This window comes from Drosophila simulans, chromosome 2L, assembly GCF_016746395.2.
Source record: "Drosophila simulans strain w501 chromosome 2L, Prin_Dsim_3.1, whole genome shotgun sequence".
NCBI lineage: Eukaryota > Metazoa > Arthropoda > Insecta > Diptera > Drosophilidae > Drosophila > Drosophila simulans.
The window spans coordinates 17,583,005-17,607,972 of record NC_052520.2 but is presented as its reverse complement, the minus strand read 5'-3'; the positions used below and the strand labels follow the sequence as shown (position 1 = coordinate 17,607,972).

At 40.7% G+C, this 24,968-nt stretch overlaps 1 protein-coding gene across 2 annotated transcripts in view; it reads left to right on the top strand.

The window, feature by feature from the left end:
* LOC6732636 (putative neural-cadherin 2) overlaps nt 1-24,968 on the top strand; it is a 115,040-nt gene that overhangs the window by 50,460 nt on the left and 39,612 nt on the right. The window contains exon 1 of one of the 2 annotated variants that reach the window (XM_016178159.2): nt 13,103-13,246. The exons of the other annotated variant lie outside the window; for it this stretch is intronic. The gene's annotated coding sequence lies outside the window, so the exon portion shown is untranslated. Of the gene's footprint in view, nt 1-13,102; nt 13,247-24,968 lie in introns of those variants that run through there. 2 annotated transcript variants of the gene reach the window in all.

Below are 24,968 nucleotides of genomic sequence, written 5' to 3'. Positions count from 1 at the left end.
AGAGTAAGTTCACGTAACAGTTGGCACAATAAAATATGATATTAATGTTGTTTTTGGCTGTCTAAATATTCAAATAATAGCAAACGCAATTATCCCTTCTATCTAATAAGAAGAAAAACGTAGCCCAAGCCAGCTGGCATTTCGCTGGTTACTTTATATCCAGCTTGACTGAAATTTACAGGATTATTTATGCCCCTACCATGTTTGTCCATCAAAATATTAGCATACATATTTTCAAAATTTGCTATGCCCCCAACATGCCAGTTGCAAGCTTTTGCCCGTGTTGCACGTCACATTTGCATTCGCTTTTAATTTTCTCACTGCATATTTACATAGTTTCGCTGCATTTGAAAAGCGTGCCTGATTAGGCGCTTCATTTGGTATTTTCGATAATAAATAGTGCAATTTTAGGGCCATGGTTTATGGCAATTTATGCACCTCATTATCATAGATCGATGAAAAGGTATAAAAAGCGCAGACACTTTTTCTCACAATTTGTCACGTTTTCCTCGAGGGAAGGGCAGCCCCCTTTTCCCTATCAAGGCCGTCTTTAGCTGCTAACGAGTGTCAGCTGCGGCGGCGAAATCTTTGAAATTCATGTTCGGCATGCAAACGATGTCACAAAGCGCCGCCTGCCAGGATATTTGCCTTGACGAGCGTGTGTCAAGCTGGGTGAAATCCTTTGGCACTGGCAAATCGAATTTGGTCTCCTGCGGATTAAGCTTTGAGCCCAGAAATGGCGAATTGTGGCCGAGTTTCCTGGGTTCACTGCACCCGCACACCACAGCCACCGTCTATGAGGAAGCAGAGTCCTTTATTTCAATTCACTGTTGCATAAACGCGGAGCGGCTAAATGTCTTGAAATATACAGCGGCAATTTGTCAGAGTGTGCGTGCGCAAGAGACAAATAAACAACAATTCATTTGTACGGAAAAGAATAGATGCGAGCGGAGTGCACTCACAAAATTAGATTGAGTTGTTTAAAATAAATAAAAATAATTAAAAAGATATTCTATGTCTCAAAAAATCATTTATATTAATATCATCTTAACCACCTTTACATTTACTTAACTAACATGAATGCACCAAATGTTAAAGCATTGAATTTATTTAAACATTGCTAGAATAGAAAATGCCCAATCTGATTTATTCGAGTGTCGCATATCAACGCACTCACTCATGCAGTTAGTGTGTCACCGTGCAAACCCTGGTAACCCTGGAATAGTGCACTCTGTGGCCAACTGTACTCGTTCTTTCGCATCATTCATATGAGGATTCATGCCATTGGCATTTATCTTCGTTCTGAACTGGGCATTGTTCCTACTTATTTGTGTGGGCAGTCCCCTGTCTTTTGTAGGTTGATTTGTACAGAAAATAGATGGTCAGACAGGACATGTTAATGCGTTGGACAGTTGACAATCTACCTGGGAGTGGCTTACCCCTTCAGGCATTGGCGTATTGACCGCATCTTTGGCCATTTTGTAATAGTTACACTCGTTCCAGAGCCCAGTGCTATTGTCATTAGGAAAACGCATTTCAATGGTAAGTACATGTCTGTGACCGTGCAATGACAGCCCAAGGCTTGAACATGCTGCCTCTACGGCTTTTTTCCATCATATCGCCTGCCACATTTTCCCATCCAACTCCAGCTCGGTAAAGTTAATTGAAATTTAGAGCTCTCGAAATTAACTTTTCAATTATGCCTCCGCAATCGAATTCTGCACAGAGTCCCAGCCCATGGCTGCTTTTAATGTTTGCCAGTGCTGCACTGGCGAGTTTATAGCATGTTAAATGTGTTTTATGTTGACAGTGTGGTCGCTCTTTCTGCAGCTCAAGCACTATGAGAATTTTTTGGGGAAAGTATGGAAAGGAAATGTGTTTGTAAGGACTTGAATAGCCAAAAGACATAAGATGTTATGTAGATTTATTGATTTCTGCTAGCAATAAGTCATCTGTTTTGCTGTATAAAACAAGAGGAATTTCTTAGAAGACTTCTCAAGATATTTTCGAGAATCGTATTGTTTTGAACATATTTTTTGTCAGTGTTTCCTAAGTGATCGCAGCCAAGTCCATTACCATCCGAACTGCTTTCTGTGTATGCGGTGCTGTTCTGTTTCGTTGTTGGTGGACAACATGTTGACAACAATAACAACGAGTGCATACATGCCTCGTTGCAGAAATTATAGACATAAAAGCTATGTGCCAGCCATCCTGCCCAGGCACACATCCGGCTAAAATATCGTTCTACTCGGCCAGAGCTGACATGACAGTAACTTCAGCTGCAATGCCAACAACGGCAACAGCAACAGCAAAGCAACAAATGCAACGACAACAACATCCAGAAGACCGGCAACAACCGGCAACAACACAAACTGTTGCACTGTCTTTGGTTGCAGAATGACATTCATAGGTGGTTCGAGAAGGGGCAACATTTTGGACCAAGCTGGGGCATAAAAACTGCATTTATGCATGTGACGTGTTGCTCGCTCCGACACGCCAGCAATTTGGCACAGAAAGCCGGGGTACAACGGGGCAGAAATTTGCGGGGATAAACGGAAGCGAAGTTTTTGGGTTCTGCATCGGAGATTTTCCTGTCATTGACCACCACAACGAGCGGTTCAGTAGCGAACAAAATAAAAAGTCCAGCTGACATTTTAAATGGAATGACAGGTGGGTGGCAAAGTGGTTCTTCCAGCTCCTTGTAGTACAACTCATTAAGCGGATCTGCCCAGTCCAATAATACAGCGTATCATAAAGTAGCTGCGATGCACATTTTTCAGTTTTCTATATTGCAATATATTTGTTTGTTTAACCGAATTTATAATCCCTCAATGGTGTTTCAATTAGTTTTAAGCGTCTATTATTATTTTTGTGTTACTCTTGATTTTTTGTAGCACTGAAGTACGGCAACAACTCCCAATAAATCCTCTTAATGGGAAAACAGCAGAACAAATCCCAAACCCCATCCTTCTCCTCATGCTAAGTGTTTTCCCCGTTCAGATTAAAGACCTCTAAAAAAATGACGAAAAAAGTGAAAACCCACTCTAGCTGCAGAGCACTTGAAGTGGACGTGGACTGCATCAATGCAGGACGTGTAGATCGGGCGAACCATATACAAATTTCTGCACTTTTTGGGGTCAACGGGATAATGCCGATGGGCGTGGCAGATGCCCCTAACGCACATGTGCCAGTAATTTACATGCCTGTCTATTTGCCGGCGCTTGGAGGTCGCTGGCTGTCAGGACACTGGTGAGAAAGACAGATGGATGTGGAGGGAGGTGGGTGGGTTGGGAAAAGCAAAGGGAAAAGCTGGGCAAAATTCCGAAAGAGAGAGAAAGAGCGGCAAAAAATTGGACATGTAAAATTCGCAAGAAAGACGCCCATTGCCAATGCAAAAGGCAACCTTCAAAACAGTTGCATGCATTTTTCAATTTTAGAATGACGAGGCGATGGTTTATACGCCACACCCCCTTTATCCACCCTTTCTCGCTTTTCCCTTTTTCCATTTTCCATTTTCCAGCCCCATCCCACTTTTTTGCCTCCCTGCATGCAGGCGTTGGTTTTTCTGCTGGCTTAAAATTTCACCGCATGACATTCATCATAGAGCAGGACCATTGCGGCCCCCAGCTGTGTGGGATGGGTTAAGGCTGCCACTGCTTTTTTCTCTCCGTGTATGTGTGTGCTTTAGATATTTGGGTTTGTTTTTGTACTGAGCAAGGGAGCCAGAGTGTGTGTGTAGCCAAAACAAACATTGCAAAATTTATGTCGTCTCATAAATTTGTAGCATAATTCTGGAACTGCTGCTCTGCAGCCGCCACTCGAAAATGTTTGGCTGCAATTTTGTGCTTCTGGCCAAGAGCAACCCAACACGACCCGCTTCGACCCGGATTTGCCTTTTGGACCAACTTGGTTTGGCCTTTGAGCCGTTTGCCTGGTTTCTTTTCTCTGTTTGTTGGTCTAACGAACCGCGTAAATGCAATTTCTCGACTTTCTTTTTTGTTTTGTTGCTGGATAAATCAAACATTGCACAGATCTTTAAATTGAAGCTTATAAGCCCATAAAGCCACTGAGTAAGGTAGAATAAATTTAAATATTTTTATGGCTTTAATAAAATATAGTTAAGATATATGACTTTCTAGAAAACAATTTATTCTAATATTATTCTGGGAATATTTCATATAACTAAGAAAACTAACAGAATATTATACTAACAAATATATATGATTTTTTTGAGTGCACCTAACCTCAAATCAAACCGCAAGCTCAGCTATCGAGTCAAATGAATAATTGGCAATAATTTGACGGGTTCAAAGGCTGCAACCGGCTGAAAGTTCAATAAATTGTGTGAAATATTCATATCTCCTGTGGCAGCTGCAATGGCAATAAAAGTTCAGCGAAGTGTCGATGGCTGAAAAGTAGCCACAAGGGCATTTCACAAGGCTGTCAACAAATGCCATTCGTCCAAAACTTTCGGCATGCTAATCAAGGCATTCAAACCCACGGAATCCGCATAATCGGGCTGGAACTTGGGAGCTGCCGTCATCAATTATTCCCGGCTTCGGGGAATTCAGGACTTAAGTCGCTCTGTGTGCATCTCGCATAAATCAGATATTAAATTATTTGCACTGTTGGTGGCTTAATGGCAAGAGTCACAGCTTGCGGAGTGTAATGCGCTTACGTGGAATTAGGTTAATACCCGAAGACTAGCTTAGCAGATTGCGCATACGCAACGTATGCTGCCAGTCGCAGTGGTAGTTAAACGACTCTTTGGCCATGTCACTCAGACGGACCCTCTGACTTATGCATATGCAAGCATGCGGGACCAAAGAAACCAGGTGAGCACGATAAACCGACAGGGAACCAAAAGCCAGGAGCCAGAGACCAAATCTCATGCCAGCGACAGCTCAGAAATGCAAGGGAAAACTTTCCGGAGGCTGTGCAGCAAGTAAATGCACGAATTAGTTATACGAGGAAAGTGATTTCTCAGTTGCACTCAAAATAATAACTAAGTGCAATAATTAATATTATGTACAAATTTATGTAATAATCTTGTCATGCGCAGAATTTGCGTTTTCACTAAAAATGTAAAGATGTAAATAATCTGTTTGGATCATTAAATATTTTTCTTAAATGTGAACTAAATATTCATTTTCAATTACACACGCCAACAACGTAAACCAAACATGAGCAAACAAATTACACATATTTGTACCCTCTGTTAGGACTTTTAAACGGTGGCTTTCACCTTTGTGGACTTATCCAAATGAAGTAGTAACTCTGATTAAGCCCGATTATGGTGGATGATAGTTCACTATTTCATACCAGCTTCCGACAAATTTACTTCCCCCAGCAAATGTTGCCGAAATCTGACCGCAAACATTTTTGCAACTTTCGCCTGGAAAATAAACTGAACTTTTGGTACGACCAAAATTGCGGCTCCAGCAATTATTCTTGCAGCTCTTTCGGCAAACAAAGGCCAACAGAAAAACAGGAGGCAGGGGATCTCCTGTACCTGGCCAAAGAAACGGGCTGGCATGAGTGAAAGCCACCTTCGTTTCAGCAAAACATCCTTCCTGAGTGACTTTCCTTTGCCGCTTAGTTGACTTGCAAAATGGCTGAAATTTCAGCAGGCAGCCAAGCGGGCCCAATTTGACCTACATGCATGGCAAAGAGGACGAAAAGGCCGAAAAGGTGGACAACAGATTTTAATAATTCATTGAAATCAGCGAAACTAAAGCATTTTAAAGCCCCTTTTTAAGCTGACTTCGCTTATTGAATTTACATTTTATCTATCTGAGGTTCGCCTTCCGGCACTAATGCCCAGATTTGTAAATTTATAAATTCCAAACAAAAAAAAAACCATTATACGTTCTGGAATTATGTTGAGCAATTTGTGGCTGCATTTTGGAGGGAACAACTTAAGCTTTGTCATTAATTTAGCTTTGAGGTCGCCGGCCTGGTCAGCAGATTTTCAGTAGACCGCAAAAAATGGCTTTAAATCCATTTTATGGCCATGGCCATTAACCGAAATATGTCTGTCATGTGAGGCAAATGGTAACGATGATTCGCATACGGCACATGAAAAATTTTTGGGGCACGCTCTTTTAATTTAATGGCAGACTCATTTGCCTCGAGGTAAAAGTGTAACTATCGGCCGTTGAAATGATTTTTTTTCCAGAGGAAGGAAATCACGCATACGCCGGGTAAACACATACATTTATAGAATTGGGCTAGAAAACTTTTTTGGGCCCTCAACTTTGCTCATTTAAATGCTTATTAAATATGCCTGGTTAGGTTTTTAGGAGAGCCCGTTTGCTAAAAGGGTCTGAAAGGCTAGAATTCGAAAGGCGGATACCTCACAAAACTATATAAAATATAGAGGGTATCTACCAAATAAAATCAATCCTAAAATCTAATTGGAATACTTCATAACTAATTATTACTCTAAATATATTCTGGCTATAAATAAAATAACAATATTGCGCATGAAACGTAACATTGTTTGATAGGTTTTCTTTTGGACTACGATATTTTTTCGTATTTATGACCGCAAAAAGGTTTATTTCGAGTTCCAGAATTTGTTTGCCAATGGTTCTAAAACGCAAACGCTAAAACTAAAACCAATATGCCATTTAATGCCATCGGCGTCGGAGGAACGAACCCAAAACTATCCGGGCACAGTGGTAAAAATATAATCAAAATAGAAATTGTTGATTTTTCGTTTCGTTGTGCATACTAACGAGTTTTAAAACTTTAACCCACCAACCGAGCGACGCACTTCCACATACACATTAACGTTAACCCATTCCCGCCCCTTGACACATTTACCCCCAGCGCATTCGATTTCATTTTGCATTTGTGGCCCTTGTCGTAGCCTTTTTTTGTGCCGCTGCCAACTGGCGGCCCTTGTAATTTCCGCTGCGTGTTTTCCTTTTTTTTTTGCCCCGTTTTTCCAATGTTGTTACCCTTTTTACTTTCGCTTTCACTCTTTCGACACGGCGAGCAGGCTTCCCACAGCCATTAAGCTCCTTGAATGCCCGAATGTCCTGGCTGCTCCTGTCGCTAAACTGCTAAATGTCGCATAATTATCGTATTTCACTGTGCGTTTTTTCGGGGATTTTTCGGTCCTCCCTCTTGTATATGTCTCTCATTATTGTCTGCTCCTGTTTTTTTGGTAAATCCTCTTTGAGAAATACACATATTTTATCGCTTTGAATTTGACAAGATATTTGCGGCATAAAACGGAATGGGTTTTTATTCATTTCGGGCGGAAAAATATTTTTGTTAACGTCTTTATGATGAGAATTATATTTTGCAGCTAATTAGAAAGGTTTTCCATGGAAGGACCAAAGGTAAAAGGACTCTGACTCGCTGAGTACTGTGTCCTGTATTCATGTGAGTTCGTAAGCATCCTTATATGTCTGCGCCACTTTTCATTACATGCGTTGGGCACACATTATCTTTGGGCCATTAAAAACTTTCCGCCCACTCCAATTAATGTTGACAATAACAATTAAAATCATTTGAACCATTCCAGCTCACTTGGGCCAACGTTTATACCATGTATTTCCACTGCCGTAGCCATAAACTATTTGCACAAAACTTTTCTCTTCGCGGCATCGTTAAAAGGACAACCAGTGGAGCTTCAAGTGTCCCTTTTCCAGACTCTCGCAAAGCCGCAGAAACTTTCGAAAGTCCTGCACTAATCGTTTGATACACACACACACACACACATTTACTGCAAAGGGAATATAAGTGTTCTGAAAATCGTAGACAACTTTTTAGGTGCACAAAACACAATACACAAGTTTTTGTTAAAATTATTTTTGGCTCCCCATGCAGCAAGTATTGTTTTCCCGCCCACGTTTTCCTCTTGGAGGTTTTCCCACACTTTTTTCCTTGTCCCTATTTATGTCTTGGCTTTTTTTACGATGTAGCCAGGCGCAGGACAACATTTTATTATTTTGTATCGTCTTACATCCGTTTACACTCTTCTATATCTTCTGTATTTTACGTGGCCCAGCGAGCCTAAAAGTTTTTCAAACAATTCCACCCAGCTGAGTTTAAAAATAATTGCTTCTTGGCTTTGTGCGCTCGGGTATCTCCTTCATCCCTCTAGTCGCTTTAGTCTAAACGTTTTATTGTTTTATAAATACTTAATATGCGTTGTAATTACTTTCAAGCATCTTATCAACGTTTGTTATCCCCGGCTTATAGTCGTTCACCGGGTCCTTTGTGCGAAAACTAAAATTGTGGCCGAATTGTGTGCGGTTTCATTAAAGGGATTCGACCCGCTTTCAGCCATTCTTCCATTTCAACTCTGTGGCATCACACAAATGGTCAGTGAACATGTGTGGGGAATGCTTGTGGGGTCGGCTAAGTGTGAATTTAATTAGAATTTTACTACAAAGCCATGCAGACAGCTTTTGAAGTGGGTTAATGTCATTGACGCGCTTCCCAGAAGAACGCCAATTCGGGACACCAGGAGCTGAGTGTGTGTTGACCATAATGTCTCCATTTCATGGCCAATAAACAACTGAACCAAGCCTCCCCAGCTCCCGAACTCGATGTGTTGCCAAGTGCGAAAACATTGCAGGAGTTTCAATTCATATAAATAAGCACATGCATGTACATATACATATGTATTATGTATAAAAGATGGCCTGGCAGCGCACAGCATCACAGTATTTGCAATAAGCCAACAAAACGTAGAAAAGGCGACAAATGCCAACAATGGGGTAAAAAGTGGCCAAATAAAATCCATAAATCGCCAGACAATGAAACAGACACGACGGTGAAAGCGGGGGAAATGTAATAAAAATACAAGTCACAAAGCAAGAGGGTCCTGGCAACCAAACGTGGACTTCATTTCTGCAGAAAAATGCAATGCAAAGAGAAAAAGAAAACTGCATTTTGTTGTGGAAATTTTTCGGACTTTATTCCGTGGTCCATCTCGTTTTTAATAAAATGTGCCAAGCCCAACTCAAGTCAGGTCGGTTCAGCCGGCTTAGACTCAAAAGCGAGCTAAGCTCGCTCAACTGTAGTTATTGCTATTCTGCTCCTGGTCAGATCCCCAGATTCCCCGACCACCACACTACCAGAGCCAGCAATATCAAGAGCTGTCGAATCTGGGCGAAAGGACAGCACATCCCAGTGCACACACACTCGCCCAGCACTTGACCACATTTGAAAAGAGTTATGAATATTACAACAAGGTCTGCAGGAGAAACGTTGCTTGGGGTTCCCCTATTTTTATGACCCCAATGTGCTTGTGTGTATGTTGCGTTGAAATTGTTATTTTTCTTATTTATTTCAATTTATGAGATTTTTATATGCGCACTTTTGTGGCCTCAGTTTTCATGCAGCCAGTCGGGCAAAGTATATTGCCTTCTAAATAAGTTTTTTTTAATCAAATTTATTTATAAACAACAGCTCAAAGGAAGTCGGTAAAATCTGCAGCACATAAGGTTCAATCTAAATGAAGCCTTTGGTTTATAGCACTCTTCGTCTATCTATCTGCATTTATTTCCATGTTCGTTTCCATGTTTTCCAGTCTTTTATTTGAAACTGTCTTAACCAATATATTTCGGATATTTTAGGACATTTTTACAGACATACAGACTTTAATTAGTAAAATACGAAAGCAACTGCCATTTTTTTGCAGTTTAAATAAAGTTCTAAGCCTTAACTTTTAATGAAGTAATCCGGTCGATTTTTATGTTGACTTCCCCGATGAACTAAAAATAAATGGGGGCCAAGTGCTGCAAGAGATTCGAGCAAATGAAACCTTAACAAATTATCGCATCCATTACTTGGCAACCTTCTGAAACCATTCGAAGATTAGGAATCCCAACCGCCATTGCCACTAATTCAATTTCAAGGAACACGCGAAAAAGACAAAACTGAAATATCGGATGGGGCGAACTATATATATATATATATGTACTTTGCTCTGGAAAACTAGTTTGAAGAGACTACAACTCGGTCACGAACTGCCATAAAAAGCGCAGTGAAAATGGGAAAGCTGGAAAATGGGGAAAAAAAGAGGTGGCGGTCATATCGGGGAGCGGTGCTGAAAGACTACCGAGAGTGTGTATTGGAGTTGATATTTGCGCATCAGTGAGCACATTGAACTGTCAATGCCAGAAAAAGGAGCAGGCGAAGAATAAGTTCACTGGAAAATGAGGAGGAAATGGGGAAGCGCGTCTCCATTGCCAATTTATCAATTGCAGTTGGCAATTGACAACGACGAACCCGACCACTAATGCAGCCATTGCCTTTTTGACCCGAGGGTTGAGTGCTCCACTGGGGAACTGCCTCATCATCACGTGCGTGTTGAAAAAGTAATTACATCGTGGACTGCCAACTATAAATAACAAAGGGGGCTGCGAAGCAACGACACAGTTTTTATTGCAACTTTAAAGTGTCATTTTGGGGCATAAATATTCCCCACAAAAAGATCGCTCCTTCTACGACTCTTCCAGCCTCTTCGGTTTCCCTAGCCTGCATAAATCAACGTAAATGAATGCTATTTAGTTGATGGCACAGGCCAGGAAATGCGCCGCTTAGCCGAACACACTCGCAAGGATGCACACGCAGCTCCTTAAAATATACACCTAGAGAAATATAGTACAGAAATATAATCTGAGTAAAGCACATTCATAAAGTTAATGCAAATAGCATTTTGTTTATTATTTACAATATATCTGAAGTATTGTTAAAGGGAATATTAGGCTTAATATTCATTCGGTATTAAAATTGTGTAGTAGTTGTAATGAGTTTGTATCTCCGAAATATAAGCCATGATATTTTAGGGGACTTAACGCAAGTGCATATATATTTTGAATAGTGCACACAACTCTGTCGGCAGTCTCCAACTGGTTGCAGTTACAAATGCAGTCAGTGGCTGGCATTTTCCACATGCATTTCTCAAACGTTCAAATGTGTACGGAAACCGAGGCCAAGTGCAGGCGGAGCTCTGATGTTGCCAACCGAAGAAAGATGGCCCAGAGAGTGAAGTGCTGAAGCCAAAGGGGCTGGCTTCTGTGTGCGTTTGTGTGTATGTCTGTGTTTGGCACTTCCGTTTGATATTAGCCCGCTCTCTTCTACGAATTTAGTCAACATCCACAAACATTGGCGAAGGCACTGGCCCAGCCCCACGGTGGCTTTTCTGGGGGTTAATGCATTTCTGCGGTTTTGGCCAGACTTGAGGGGATGCGTTCGGAGAGCATTTTGTTGCGTCTTGAGTAACTGAAGATGTTTGGCCTGGCAGCCAAATGCGAGGCAGACAGGCATATTTTGCATACTTTGGGGCTAAATCAGCTACGTCCATAAATGCACTGCGGAAATGCATAATATAACTCTTACTGCCTTGTCGAAGATGCCTGGTAGGATCGTTGCTAAAATCGAATGCCAACACCGAAGGCGATTTCGATATATATCAGAATCATGGATTATTTCAGCATTAAGGTCATCAGATGCTAGTTCACTAAGGTGGACTGTTTGGTATTGGGCGTATAACTAAATCGTATTTGCTTAAATGAAGTTTTTTAATCTTTTAAGTATAATATATAAATATATTCATATAGGTGGTCGGACTATAAAGCACATGTTGTTTATTTAACAGCATTAAGCCTGTTCACATTTTTAACAAAAATACTTTATTTTCCTGCCTTAATTAATGCTTAAATTGTGATAATAAAATATGTTTATCTATGATTTTTTTGGCAAGTGAATGGAAATCCTTGAATTGCATTTACATAACCGTGAGTAAGGTGAAAAAATATTTACAAAACATGCAACTTGCACTTTTTGCTTGCATTATAACATAAAGCCAAATTCGCAATGCAAATAAACAAAGTGGAGCGTGGAAATTAAATAAATAAGTTGCTGAATTTTTTCGTCACTCCATAGAGGGTTTCGAGATTTTTCAACAGGCGATACTCGGGTTCAGGGATAATGCTTTTGACAGGGGCGAACACTCAGGTTGGGGCGTCGACAACATTGTTTTATTAAATACAAAGTAATGGTCCTGCCACCCACACATGTCCGCATACCCACGTACATGCACCTAGCCACTCGCACACGGATTTACACACACACATACACTCATGCCGACATGGCCGCACTCTGACTCCGGAACGGCTTAAATCATTTTCCAACTTTCCTCGCTTTTTTCGTCCTTTTTTTCATACATCCTTGGTCTTTTATTTTTGTTGGGAGGCACTTAAATTATGCAACAATCGCTACACACACGTACACATGTTCATCCTCTCAGGCGCACATACAGCACCATGAGTTATGGTGACATTGCCCAAGTTGCGAAATGTAATGCTTCAACTGCCAGTTTAGCCCCAAAAATGCCGTTGACTAGTGTCAGCTGCAGCATTAATTGAAAATTCTTCGCAATTCTGATCGCTCTCAATGTGATTACCATGTACCTAGGTAATTTAATTAGCCACCCATTCGGATTTATCCTTGCGTTCGCCTTTGACAATTGTTGGAAGTAGCTTAACATGGGAAGAGAATGTGGCTTATGTTGGGTTAAAAAGAGAACTTAACGTTATGAAAGATAAAATGGACTTGTTCTGTAAGCTGGTGCGAATTTAAGAGAGGCACTCTGTTAAAAAAATAACATAAATGTTAAGGCTTATAGTTTACCAAAGAGTAACTGAACAGGAAGTCTTTTGATTTTCATACAAATGGATGGTAATATTAGCAGTACCAAAAAGTATGAACGGTAAGCTTACCAAGCAAAAGCCCGTTAAATATTTGTTAAGTTTTCTATGCATGGCAAACAGTAAATGCGTAACATTTTTATAAAATATTGCCTACTTTTGGGGTCATGCCAACATGGTTATTCTGACTTGTTGAGTTAACAGAGCTAATGCTTCGGCATCCGTGCTGTTAACTAGCAATGGCGACCGGCAAGAGAAAATGTCCTTTTATTGGCGAAAGTCGGCTACTGGCAACCTACTAACCTAGTGAGGCCTCTCCCACAATCGCTTGTTATCACATTAGGAAAGGTCCTTTGAATAGCAGTAAGTGCCACTGTAAATGCTACTGTACAGAGAGGACTCTGTACACTGCAGCATCCCGACACCGAAGTCGCAGGACACATTTTCAGTACATTTTGAGTTGTTGACGGCGGTGTGCGTGTTCTTCGGCATCCGAGAGCCCGATAAAATATGTGTGTGCGCTTTCCGAGTGGCTGAGTTGTGAAAAGCATGAAAAATTACACCCAAATGTAAAGTGCCTCCTTGCTTGGCAGCAGTTCCTTCAACAGAAATAAAAACGAGAGATAAATTATTTTAATGTGATATGATAGCCGAGAATTTACTCGCGTCGCGCTGATAACGCACAAATTTCCGCGGCAATCAATTTTAGTCGAAATAATAATGAAAGGAATTAAATTGAAATATCCGCGCTAGAATGTGGCATCGTTTAAATGCCAGTTTATCACAATCGGTGCGTGCGTGTGTCTGCTTTAATTAATATCCATCCCAGCCGCGTGCTCTTGTAATGATTAATGGAATATGGAATCAATTAACTCGAATGGTTAAAGAATGGTGTCAAACTATCCGCGGAATTTACACGCACGCTCGCAATAATTAAGCAGTGCTTTTTCGCGGCAAAATGGTGTGAAAAGTTTTGAAAAAGAATTCGCAAAACTTTCGCGGTGCGCTCACGTGGAATAAAATATTTGTGTGTAATCAGGAATTTAATTAAAAGTAATAAAACTAATGGCACGCTGCACGAGTGCGCTACAATTTGCGAAAGCAACGGGGAATAAAACAAGAATAATTAAACTGTTGATGGCCGGCACCGTAAAAGCGTTTTAAAATACTTGTTTAATACAATATCATGGTATAACACACTTAACGAGCACAGTATATTAGCCTAAATTCGATTTTGGTATTCAATAATAGAAGATAATAGAAAAACGATACAAAAAATTAGGCTTTACCCCACCTAACAGCAATTTCCGCGCTAATAACTGGATCATGTGTATATATTAATTAAATATACGAATGTTCCTATTTATGAATACAAACAAGGTTCTCGATTATTAGTTTCGAGTTTGTCATCGTCTAAATCACCATTAATTGTGGTGCAATGACACCGACAACAAATCCATAAACATCGTGTTAATTATATCTAAAATGTGTGACTTCAATGGAGTGCATTTCAAACCACCGCCCGTCATAAAATGGGCTATCAATGCCAATAAGCTCTCTTGTATAATCAACTGATAGATAAACAAATCCGTTTCAAAGCCAACTCAAACAAATCCATACGACTGCACTCGAATATATTTAGTTTATAACTAATTGCGCGCATAACGCAAACAATTATGGACAGTACAGCAGCAATGTCACCACATCGCATTCGGGCCACAAATCTAAAAACACTAAGCGGCTTATGAGGCATTCATGTTATGTACACACAGTGTCAATCCCGAAAAAATTGGTGCCCATCAGAAACATGATTAATCTCAATTTATGACATCATCATCAGAGGATGAGGCTGAAAATCAGTGCTGAAAAAAAAAGCAAAAATCAGTCGCTCTCGGCGAAGCTCTAACGATCAAGCTGGCAATTAATCAATCAATCAAATTATCAATCAACACTTTACGGTGAAGTGAAGCAGGAGCTTCGCAAACTAAGCCATAATTGACATTTATGGCTGATGGGCTTAAGCCCAACTAACCCCAACCGTATAGCATGCATGCGTGAATATCAGGATGCTGCCATCCTGATTCACGGACAATATGATTTATGCAGCAGCATAATTAGTGTCCTGGATATACAGCATTCGGTTGGCCATGCACCCCTGTCATCGTTGCTATTATCCTGCTGCCCTAATCACATTTCGCATAATGTGTAACTTAATAAAATAATAATATTTCCGAAATTATGCTTTTGCTAATTAGTTGCATAAATCAAGCCATAAACCGGATGAACGTCCTCCTCCATCCTGGTCCACCTCCTTGTTGCCCTCCTAATTGATTTGAGTTGTAGACACGATTTTTGCATTTATCCCCTCTAATTAAATGGCACTACATATGCCGGGTTTATATCGCCATAAACGTTACCAAAGCCAGAGTGCCCGGCAAAAGTGCTCCGAATCTCGGCTATTTCACACCTCGGCTTTCACCTGGCTTTCACTTGAACTCTCACTTCCGATTCGCCGGCTGCAAGTGATATGTTTGCCGCTCTTAATTTATCATCTGGGGTTCATTTGCCGTAAGTGAGTCTGCGGTGTCATTATTTTTTGTGGCTTTCGGGACTCGAGCTGAGCCCTACATGCCATCACATAAAAAGCGATGCTTGGCATTATGATTAGGGTACGTGCGTCAGCATTGTCCGGATAATGGAAGCGGAGGCTCAGAAAACGTTAAGCCAGGTTAGGGAAGCAATTGTGCTGCGGCCCGGATAACTTGTCCGCCTCGGGACCAAATTTCACTCGCAGCGAAATCATACGGTAATCCAAAGCCAACAGACATAAATCGCCCTGATTGCCTTCAATCTTGTCGAAGGTCCTTGAACTGCTTGCTTCCTCTTACTTGCTGGGCTGTTCAGCATTCGAAGATGGGGATTAATGGTTCAGCCCAAAAATTGATGATAAATTTGGGCAATGCATCAATGATAAGTAACTGATGTAAATCGCAATAAGATATACGAATATCCAGGTCGCAGTAAATTTATCTCACATGAGAAACAAAATTACATTAACTTAAATTAGTACTATATAGGAATGTCCTTCTCTGCTTAATGCCGTATAAAATATTGTTTTGAACTGAAGAAAAATCGCAGTCAATATGTATTTGAGTTTTAGCACTCATCCCACCCTCACTGTTTATAGCCCCACCCAAAACCCAAAGAAAGTGCAGCAATAAAATAAAATTATTATATTGCCGGCTCTGTTGAGCGGCAGATAAAATAGTTGCAACTCCCAGCGCTGCGACAGAAATTGGCCATATATCCCGGGGATGTGAAATCGAGCCATTACACAAGCCAAAAGCCGCGGGTCTGCGATTCCGCCAAATGTCTCCCGATATGTGGGCGGGAATTGAAATGGGTCTGAAGGGTAGGGGCGGGGACGGCAGTCAGCCATGTGAGCAATTTGGTAGCCCCCGCCGAATCCGAGGCCCTGGGCCACCGAAAGGACCAGATTTGCAGCCAGCGACGGGGAATCGAATCAGGGACCCGCAGCTCACAGCCAGATAAGCAGCTGTGATTTATTGCATCTAATTGCTCACGAGCCGATCCGCGAACGTGCCCCAATAACATTTGCTGGCTTCACACCTCAGCGAATTCGAGTCGGATGCCCCAATGTCCAAATTGCCTCAAAACGGCATCGGAATGTTATCAATGAGCACATACATTTTGTGGTCGACGGCTCCTGCCAGCCGCCAATCAATTTAAACTAAAGTGGTTACGCTTCATCAAAACCACTTTCCATGGGCATTTTGCGAATATATCAAAACTGTCACTGTTTATGATATTAAAGCAGAGAATTTGTTCATTCGAAGACAATTCTTTAAAGTTACAAGTATAAGTAAATATAAAGATTATAGGCATATAAGCCTATAAGTAAATATAAGTCTATAAAGGTAAACTTATGGTACAAAAAATTGGTTGAATCAAATCGATCAAACAATTCTGAGTACTATTTCTAATAGCCAGAAAGGGAAAGCAAAGTTGAAAGCATTGATATAAGCCGATTCGCGAAGTAACAAAGCAAAAGTAAAAGGTTCATGCAATTTTGAACAGCAGAAAAAATGTAAGATGAAATAAAGCACAATTTGAGCAGCACCCTCAGAAAAATCTGTTATTCTTTTTTCAACCATCAAGGGACATTAAAAGTTCAAGAAGGGAGACTTCTAAAAGAAATCGATGTGGTCAAGGGAAGAAAAACGTATAAATCCCATCATGAAATTTACATGCAACGTGAGAAGAACTGCAGGTTCTCAGTTTAGCAACAATAGATGCCGAGTGTGGAGTACTTTTCATTAAATTTCTAACAGACACACATGCAATAAAATTTTCCACTCACTTGAAGGCTAGCTAATTTATTCGGAAATGTTTGAGCAGCGCAAATAAACGAGCGACGCTACATGACAACAATTTAATGAAATTCACTGTGGCAGCGGCAGAGCAGGCTAATTAAATAACCACGCCCACTTCAGCTCACCTCGAGCGTAACCTTTGCCCTGCCACGCCCCCTGCGGATATTTCCACCCACTGACCTGCCAGGGAATGGATAACTTTATAACTCGGGCTAACTTATTTTTTGCCACTCGAACGCTTTGCTTTGGCTTCGAGCACCTGGCCAAAAAAAAATCCTAAACCCACTTGAGTTTTCAACTTTACATCTCGTAACGAGCGATGTCCAGTAGGATATTTAAACTTTAATGGGGGTTAATTTTTGGCAATAATAGTTTTCAATTGTTTTGAAAAAGTACCGAAATTAATATAACAGGGGGCAGAGGTAAGTTAAGCAAGATTAACTTCAGGCAAAATGTCAACTAATTAAAAATCTTAGTCCATGAATATTTAAAAATAACCCTAATTATTTGTGCAAAAGATATAATTAAAGCGAGATAATTTGTTAAATCACATCTAATTATTAAAATGAGTTAAAAGAACCCATCTGTTGCACTGTTTTTCTATGGACAATCAAATTCCTCAACCTGACAGCCCATTAAGCACCGCCTGTCTGTAACAAATTCATCCCTTAAGCTCAAAAAACATTTCTAATTAACTTTTAAGCCACAGAGCAGTGCGAAAGCAGATACATTCAATTTTCACAGCTGAAATTTAAGCTATTCAAATTGCACTTTGTACATAAACATATACGTAAAGATTTTAAAAGTTGCTCAACTTGGTGTTGTTGCTAAAACTTTGCCACTGAACTTTGCTCAAGCATCTATTGCAAATATTACATAAAAAAAAGGGAAGGAAGGCAAATGAAAGTTTTTCTGTGTAACGTAAAAATTGCTCACTTTGTTTTCCGGTGAACCCAAAAATAAAGTTGCTAAAATAAAATTTAATTTCAACCTCTTGCTCGTTGTCGTCGTGCAACTGGAAAATAAAAACGAAATGGATAGAGAGAAGTGGGTCAATAAAATGCAAGTAATGCATAAATTTGCAACAGAAACTGGAACTCGCAACTGAAAAGCGGGAATTGTGCTATGCCCCCAAGGAAAACGGGGCAGCATTAAAATAAATAAAAATTAATTGGTATGTTACCAGCCGTTGGGAGTGAGAAAACACCGACTAAATGGACGGGCTGGAGCAAGGTGCTGGGCATTCGGGAAACTCAACTGGAGTCCACACAGTTGGGCAGCTGAGTCAACTCTGCTCTGCCAAAAGTGGGCTATGCATATGCATAAGGGGCGTGGCAAATAGATACAGGCGGCAAGTGGAGGGGACTTTCTCCACCCCACCAGTTCAAGTGTATTAACACAGCAAATAAAGAAAATATTACAAGAAAGTAAAGCGAGGCAAAAGCCTTACTCTTCAAACGGCAACATTTTCGCATGGTTTTCCCTTTCAACAATAATCCTGAAGACCGCAGGGAAAGGCAAATAAAACGTGACGGGCTTTATTATGTTTCATAAGAAAAGCAAGACGTGACGAGATTTTCCCGAATAGGCCGAATGTTAATTGAGTGAAAGCCAGTAAGGGATACCTTTGCTAAGAACCTGCCGAGTGTATTAAGTGTATCAGAGATTGGGCATTATCATTATAGATACATGAAACTCTTCGTTATTTTGAGACATTCTGCATAAATTAAATGCTTGCCTGTGCGAAGATAGTCTTAAATTCCTTGAAATATATTAACCAAGTCTACCCGTTAGAAATTTTTTAATCATACTTGCGGTTGCTCAGATTTAAGCCAATACTTCCCGCCTTTGACTTGGTCTACCAGCTGGTCTTTGAACTTTGACAAACTTCTTAAAAGTAATCTTGTGTACTTATGGCAACATTCTTTTCAAGTTTTTTTTTTTTTTTTTGGTGCACACGAACTTTAAGCTACCTTTAAACCTGGAAAAATGAAATTTCTAAACTTATGACTTGGCCAACTTTGGCAGGAAGCACAAAAAAACCTTGGGCAATTCCGAATTGTGCATAGAACTCGTTCATCAAATCATTTTATGGTAACTACGGAGCAGATTTTGTTACTCTAGGTAGTAAGAAGTGAAATGCATCCCCGGGAAATATCAAAACTAGCAAGTATAAAATGCAAGGCAGTTGCAGCAGCATTTTCCCAGGCATCGAAAAATCATGGGGTCGGGGGGAGAAAAAGTTGGGGAAATGGGTCACACGGCTGAGTGCATTTTTGGCGCGTCAAAGATGTCGATGTGCAGCAAAAGCAGCTGGCAGGGAGATTTCCACCGGCTTGACAGCAGGCAAAGGAAAAAGGAAAAGCATTGGGGAAAATTGTGTCCTGTTTAGGCGTGCCTGCCTATGAAATATGCTAATGATCAACTTGAGACATGTTCAAATTATTGTCACTGCTTCGGCTCCGTGTTGTTTGGCCTCTGAATTCTTCCTTTAAAACAGCAAACTTATCCACATTTCTTTTTAAAGGAAGAACAGCTCTGGCGGGAAATCCGGAAAAGGCCCCCAAACGCAGCCCGCTGCTAATTAAGTCAGTTGCTGCTCGCTTTATTACTGGCGTCATATTTTTTCAGTCCGCCACTTCTTCTCGAGAATAATTCTTTTTCTTTTCTTTTATTTTATTTTGGTTGACTGTTGCCACTGGCAACGTTTTGGCACTTTTGTCTGGCTGCGCAAATTGCTGGCAAATTAATTCTTATAAATTTAATTAGTTCTGCATACTGGTCAGATTACCCTCTGGTAATTTAATAAGCTCGCAACAATTGAGCTGAATTTTTCCTATGAGTGTGAGACGTTCGCGAATAAATTTAAAGAAATTCGGAAATGCCACAGGGCATGACAGATGACTTGGGATTAATATGGACAAACAACTGGATGACATCCCAACCTTTCGCAAATTTTATTTTGCCGTTTTAATTGCGAGTTTTTATCGCTGCCACTTTTTTGTCTACGAGCTAACTAAGGCGCAACAGCGGAAAGGACTTTTCCACACACCCATGGCCTCAAGAGGAAAGTCTGGAATATGGGCAGAAAAAGTTAACAGGAACAGCAAGGAAAATACACCGAAAGAAACTATTTGTGAATTTCTTTAGATAACTCTAATGTTTCTCCTTACTCCATTTTCTTTTTATTGCTAAAAAGTGATTAAAATACTGAATTTAAATTACTATTTGTTAAGATTCAGCCCTTTTAACGTAGCAGCAATTAGTTCCTAGAGTAATTCTTTTGATAATTTATTAATTACTGCATTTGTCGTATTTTTGCTAAATGTATCTTGCACTAGGACTGCTTCCTCAGCTCCTACCCATTTTCCACCGTGAACTGTGAGCGGGGAGTGTGTGATTGTAGCCAATGCAAGGACGAGTGCACAGGATCCTGCATTAGGTTCCTGCACGGTTCAGTGCTTCAAACTTAATCCTTGCTCTGCTGGCGCCTCTTGCTCCCCGCGGCTTCGCTTTTCCGGTTCCACCGCCGATTTCCCAGCTGTATGTGTGAATCGTTAGTGTATAATTTTAAAGTTGGATTAAGCTAAGGAGACGAGGGCAAGCAGGAGCAACAAGGATGCGCACAGAAAGGAATGTGATGGCAAAATCAGGTCAACTGTATGTGGCACTTTTACAGCTTATTACGGCAAACGAAATGCCACCGCCCACCGCCCTTTTCTGAGCACTATCTGTTTGTCACCCTGCAGCCTTTTATGGAGCTACATTATCGCATAATGTAATCATTGGCCCAAATGATGGCATGTCCTCAAGACAAATTCTTTGTTATATTAGCCTTGGCAAGCCGCGCTAAAGGCACGTCCTTGCAGTTCGTCCATAAAACGGGCAAAACGGAAAGAGAGAGTGGGTCCAATAAAATAATAAAAGTAAGTTTAGTTAAAGGCAGTGCAAATAACAACACCTCAGTGGCAACAGCTTGTATCTCGGGGCTATAAAAAGGCCATTAATTGGCTTTTCACAACAGGGAAAGACACTGAAAGAGAGGACAAAATGGAGTGGAAAATAAATACGAAATCAACTGCATTTAGTCAGCTATCTTTAATCTACTACAGACGTGCAATTTAATTAATTTCCATCGATTCGAGAGTCCTCGACTGACTGGAAAAGTTGCGCGCACTTAAAACTGAAACAATAGAAATCATTCTTGGCTCAGATGGCTGTGCACTTTCCAGCCAAGTAATGCAGTGGGAAAATGCCAAGTGAAACTAATGAGTTTCCGCTAAAGTTTAAGTGATTTGCGGTCAGCTTTAGCTGCTTCACTTTTCGCAGTGATTCATTTTCTGAGCCCCACTTTTCCCTCTCAAGAGCCCAATAATGCAGTTTTATGAGTTCTCAGTCTTTTATTTATTCACATACTTTGGGCCATCTCTTTCGAGAATTATTTGTATATCTTTCTGTTTAGGAAGCGAAATTTGCATATTTATGGGACAGTTTTGTAGAGCGAAATAAATCTGCGGGCCATAATGCAAAATGAGGTCCGTCCGGTTGTAAAAGAGCCCCTTTTGGTCCCAGTGAACCAAGTATCTGGCTTATTGATCTATCTCAACGAATATATTAACAACAGAAATTTGTTTACATTGCGACGGCAATTTGATGTTCCAACCAAGATTATTCCCCGGAAAAAGAAGCCAAGTTATTTATTGTGTTTTTCTTGTTGAGCATGAAATCCCAATCCTTTTGTGGCCCGGGCAACTTTTTAATGATCCAAATGCTCGATTGCTTTAGTAACAAACAGCAATTTGTCAGGGCAATATAATGCGAAACTTTTGTTCCACAATAATTGATTTACTTTGCCTCCCTGTCGTCAATCAATTGCCGTGGCGAGCACTCATACGCCACGTGGTACCGGGTTGAAGCGCCGACATAACGAGCAAACAACAGCAAACTCTCTTTGGCATCGGCATTACATGCTCCGCTACTGATAACGGTATAGCTATAGCTCATGCGTCTGTGTCCGTGTGCGTGAGTGCTTGAGTGTGTGCTGTGAACACATTAGGGGCGTGGTCGGACGCCCTGATTGATGTCACTTTAGCTGTCTGTCCGACTCGCGATGCCATCGATGATGGAAGCCCTGGATTCTCGAGCATTTTGCAAGCGTTCCAGAAGTGCGATCTTCGAATTGAGTGATGGGCTACCGAAACTCCTCGGAGTTGAGTGGATAGAAAAGGACATTGGCACAAATTGGGCAGATTCCCGAAATAGCAAATTCCTAGCCAAATAGTTTACTAGTTGGGTATTACTATTGAAGTTAAATAATAATGTACAGAGTTTCAAGGATATGTGAGCAGATATGTGTTACTGACCTTTGAAATTTATTTTATAGCTTCTTGTTTCTATTGGATTAATAATTTATTTAAATATGTTCATAAAATATTTTACTGCACTCTTTGTGTTACCAATTGCAGCATTTGTATAAAGATTTTTTTAAATACTTTATCCTTTTTTAAGGAGATTTTCCGCGTCATTTATTCGCCACACCCGCCATCCCTAAGTAGAAAATAATAATTCCACATGAGACCCGCACAATTGCGCCATTTAGATGAGTTCCAGATCCTCCGTTCGAGTGAGAGGGTATACGAAAGTTTTTCGGCACGTGACAAAGGGCTGGGAAGTTGGGAAAATGAGGGAAATGGTAGGCGTGGCTGATGCGTCTTTGGCTTCTCGCCTTCCGTCTCGCGATTCCGTCAGCCGCAAAATGGCAGGCAGAAATAATGAGGCTTACATTTATGAAATTTATGCGTGACACCCACTTGAATGCGAAAGCGAAAATGAGTTTGTCTTTTGGCAAAAGGCAGTACCAGAAGCGAGTGTCTTTGACGCTTATCAGCGGGTCGCCAAGGAGCGTGAACTCCCCTAATATTGCGCCTTTGTCATTTTTAATCTTAATAAAAGAAAGTTTTTGGACAAAAGTGCCGGGCGAGGCGTTTTTATTGCGCCACTAACAAAAGTCGTGCGAACAAAATGTTTATGTCACATGACAAAATCGTAGGGAAGAACAGTAAGGGGCGCGTCATTATTATCAATGCATGTTGACGAGGGGATGGGCGTTGTGGGATGGCCAAAGTTTGCGCACAACTTTCACATGAAATAAAATCAAAATATCATAAACACTTGAGCTGGGGGCGTGTGTCTGGCCTGGCCAGATATATATTTATTTATTTTTATGCTCGTCGACAAATGCCATTAGATAAATAATACCAAATAGAATTGGCCAAGGAAAAAACTTTTTCCCGGTCGTTTTCAGTTTTTCTTTCTGGTCCCGGCAAAGCAAATAAATAGAGCCAATAAAAGCCTTGAAAATTGATGAGGTTTTCTATTTCCACTGAAACTTTTCTGACACCCTGGCCTTGAGAGTGGCCCAAATGAAAAGTTTAAGAACTAAAAATGCCGAAAATAAAATCAATTTATCTCCCATCGCGCTTACTTTCGATCTGCTGGAAACCAAACATTTTCTAGTATTTCAAAGCGTTATTGCCCCGCTCTTAATCCGGTTTCGAATTAGTCCATGTGTGTATGCATACATTTCACTGCCTCCGTCACTCTAATCCCATCAAAAAAAGCAATACTTTTTCTGCCATTTGACTGAACTATAACGCTATAACACCAAGTAACGTGAGGGTGTGTGTGGGCATGGGTATGGGAATAAAATATACACTGAAATTTTTATTGACTGTCGCACTGAAAATGAAACTGCAAAAAAGAAAAAATCCTGCGCAAATCAAATAAACATTCCGCATAAAATAAATTCCGGGGCATATCAAACAGCGCCACCCCAAAACTGAGTCCGAGCAAATAGAAAAGAAATTGCATGTGCAAAGGGTGTGGCTGCTGGTGGTGATATTTTATTTTCGGTGGAGCGGTGGTGAAGCGATTGCACTGCAGAGGAAAAAAGCAAATGCTGGAAATCAAATAAATCAAATGCTCGTAAATAAATCATTTGAATTTATTTTCATTTGGCCAAAAACGAAATGTTGACAAAATAAAAGCACATAAATACTCAACGCCCGAAAACACGTCGATTTCGCATTTACCCAGCCCATTCAAGGAGCACACACACACACACTCACGCATATACAGCATATTCCTGGCGTGAGCAACAAGAGTCCTGCTGACTGACATCGGACAGGCGGATGAAAGTGGCGAAACTAAGGACGCAGGGATCTCGTGAGCCTGTCACGAGCCAACAAAAGCTAAAATGTTATTTTCACACTACCCAGCTTTGCAGCTGGGCTCCTGGGCTCCTTGGATCCTTGGCTCCTTGGCTCCACTGGTGTCCTGTTTCCGTTTGTGTGCCCTCCACTTGCGGTTAGTTATTTCGTCCCCGAGTGCTCCGCCAGCACAGCAATTGTCCTTTCGCCACACTGAAACACATATAAACGGCGGTCGTATTGCTGCTTTTATGGTATTTCTTTTTATTAGTCACCAACTGTCGATTGTTGTATATCCATGACAACATGACACGTCTGCCGCAATAGAGTATCTTTATAATAAGACGATTATGGCTCACTAAACCGACCCACGGATGTACAGTGTTGTTTGGCTGCTTGAATGGCACTTTATTGATCTTAAGTGGAATTCCGCTTCTGGGAAATCTTCAATAGATAGTTCTCCGAATTTAAACAAGGTGTACATAAGCGAAGTATATTTAATAAGTCTGTAAACATAAAATTTTTATCAAAAGCCTCTTTGCATGCTTGCAACTAATTAAAATTGGGAGCAATTTCTGAGATAGTTTGGTAACCCATCTATACAGAGTACAGAATAATTCAGACTCTTGACCGATCCCAACTCAATATCCACTGCGGGCGAAAGTTTAAGACAAATTAACAAGGCGGGC